Here is a 2,737-nt window from a genome sequence, read left to right as displayed (position 1 = left end):
ATGAAGAACCATCCATGTAAAACATTCCAGGCAGAGGAAACAGCAAATGCAAGGGACTGGAGATGGGAAAGAGCCTGGGACGAGGTATTGAGAGGGCATGGACAGGTGTCAAGACTAGAGACGGGAGTGTACGATGGGTTTATGTTGAGCTGGAGCTGAAGGGCAATACGGTAATTGGTCCTCAGAAGCCAAGTTATGGAGTTCCCTGGGTTGTGGGGAACCAGGGACAGTTTCTTTATTGCAGGATGACATGATCAGAGGTGCGCTTTAGGAAGATTAAGGAGTTTCATGTGTTGTAGTTGGATTGGAGGAGGGAAATTTGAGGGGGGGAAAATCGCCAGAAATTTTCTTGTGTTTCAAAAATACGTTCACAGATTCTTCTCTTTTTTTTTTTTTTCTTTTTGAGACAGAGTCTCGCTCTGTCGCCCAGGCTGGAGTACAGTGGCGCAATCTCGGTTCACTGCAAGCTCCGCCTCCCAGGTTCACGCCATTCTCCTGCCTCAGCCTCCCCACTAGCTGGGACTACAGGCACCTGCCACCATGCCTTGCTAATTTTTCTTTTGTATTTTTTTAGTAGAGACGGAGTTTCACCATGTTAGCCAGGATGACTTCGATCTCCTGACCTCATGATCCGCCCCCCTTGGCCTCCCAAAGTGCTGGGATTACAGGGGTGAGCCACCGCGCCTGGCCCTTCACAAATTCTTTCATGTTCCTTCCTTCAAAAGAAAGAGGCTAATTCCTCCTCCCCTCCCCCAGTTAAGTGTGAGCTTGCCTCTAACTAATAGAATATGGCAGAAGTGATGGTTTGTGATATCTGAGATTGGATGTAAAAGGCTCTATGTTTTCCTCCTGGCTGTCTTATTTTGTATCATTTATTCTGGGAGAAGTCAGCTGTCATGTGAGGGCACTCAAGCAGTCCTATGGAAAGGTCTATGTGGTAAGGAACTGAAGCCTCCTGCCAACACCAACAAGGAACTGAGACCTACTTCCAACAGCCATCTGAGTGATCCATCCTGGAATCAGATCCTCCAGCCCCAGTCAAGTCTTCAGATGGCTGCAGCCCTGGCCAGCATCCTAAATGCAACCTCATGAATGACCCTGAGCCAGAACCATGCAACTAAACTTTGCCTGGATTCATGACCCACAGAAACTGTGAGATGGTAACTGTTTGCTTTGTTAAGCCTCTAAATCTGGCAATAATATATTAAGCAATAGTAGACAATGAACACAAGATTATTATTCAGCTGTTGAATTGGAAGAGGAGGGGAAGAAAAAGTTTTCAGATCACAAAATATTCATTGTGTAAAACTTCAAAAATTCTGAAATTTAAGGAAAAAATATCATTTGTTGGGAATTTGTTGGGATTCATTGTCCCAGTGCCAAGAGACACCCACTCCTTTTGTTTTTGTTTTTGTTTTTGTTTTTGAGATGGAGTCTTGCTTTGTTGCCCAGGCTGAAGAGCAGTGGCATGATCTCGGCTCACCACAACCTCTGCCTCCTGGGTTCAAGCGATTCTCCTCCCTCAGCCTCCCGAGTAGCTGGGACTACAGGCATGTATCACCATGCCTGGCTAATTTTTATATTTTTAGTAGAGATGGGGTTTCATTATGTTGGCCAGGCTGATCTCGAACTCTTGACCCCGTGATCCGCCTGCCTCGGCCTCCCAAAGTGCGGGATTACAGGCATGAGCCACCGTGCCCAGCCGAGATACCCTTTCTTAACATTTTGTTATGTTTTTTCTCTCTGTGCATTTTTTATCCAGCTGACTTTATTTTGTCTCCTGAAATCTTCATTTTTAAATTATAGCTTCAGCATTTAAGAAATGTGTCTACAAAGTCTTCACAAGCATAGATTTTTTCCCACAGTTAATATACTTAGAATTTATTTGTCAAGCAATTTTGAAGGGCTTTCACTGTGAAAAACTTAATATTAGGGCTTACTGATATTCTCTTTATCTGAGCAGAAGTATGTTTATTTTTTATTATTGCAAAAGTAATATATATATAGAGTGTGTGTGTGTGTGTGTGTGAGAGAGAGATGGAGTCTCGCTCTGTCACCAGGCTGGAGTGCAGTGGCCCGATCTCGGCTCACGGCAACTTTCTCCTCCCGGGTTCAAGCAATTCTCCTGCCTCAGCCTTCTGAGTAGCTGGAATTATAGGTGCGTGCCACCATGCCCGGCTAATTTTTGTGTTTGTAGTAGAGATGAGGTTTCACTGTGTTGGCCAGGATGGTCTCAATCTCTTGACCTCATGATCCGCCTGCCTCAGCCTCCCAAAGTGCTGGGATTACAGGCGTGAACCATCGTGCCTGGCCTGCAGAAGTAATATATTGTAGTGATAAAAAGTCAAACTATACTGAATTTTTTTGTTTGTTTGTTTGTTTTGTTTTTTTGAGACGGAGTCTCACTCTGTCACCCAGTGGTGCAATCTCGACTCAACTGTAACCTCTGCCTCCCAGGCTTAAGTGGTTCTCCTGCCTCAGCCTCCAGAGTAGCTGGGACTACAGGTGCTCGCCACCACACCTGGCTAATTTTTGTATTTTTAATGGAGACGAGGTTTTGCCATGTTGGTCAGGCTGGCCTCAAATTCCTGACCTCAAGTGATCCGACTGCCTTGGCTTCCCAAAGTTTTGGGATTACAGGCATGAGCCACTGCTCCCGGCCTTATACTGAATTATATAAGGTGAAAAGTGAACATCTCCTGTAATCTAGAAAAATAGCATTATAATGAGTAAATTT

The 2,737-nt window shown here is 44.8% G+C and overlaps 1 long non-coding RNA gene across 1 annotated transcript in view; it reads left to right on the top strand.

Moving 5' to 3' along the window:
• The window catches only part of LOC105539522, a 5,847-nt gene extending 3,846 nt beyond the window's left edge, over positions 1-2,001 (top strand). The window contains exon 3 of the long non-coding RNA XR_001006060.1: positions 888-2,001. This is a non-coding gene — a long non-coding RNA (uncharacterized LOC105539522). The remainder of the gene's footprint in view (positions 1-887) is intronic.
• The last annotated feature ends 736 nt before the right edge of the window (positions 2,002-2,737 follow it).

The sequence above is a fragment of the Mandrillus leucophaeus genome, unplaced genomic scaffold, assembly GCF_000951045.1.
Source record: "Mandrillus leucophaeus isolate KB7577 unplaced genomic scaffold, Mleu.le_1.0 Scaffold206, whole genome shotgun sequence".
Taxonomy (NCBI): domain Eukaryota; kingdom Metazoa; phylum Chordata; class Mammalia; order Primates; family Cercopithecidae; genus Mandrillus; species Mandrillus leucophaeus.
This window is presented reverse-complemented; position numbering and strand designations above follow the sequence as displayed.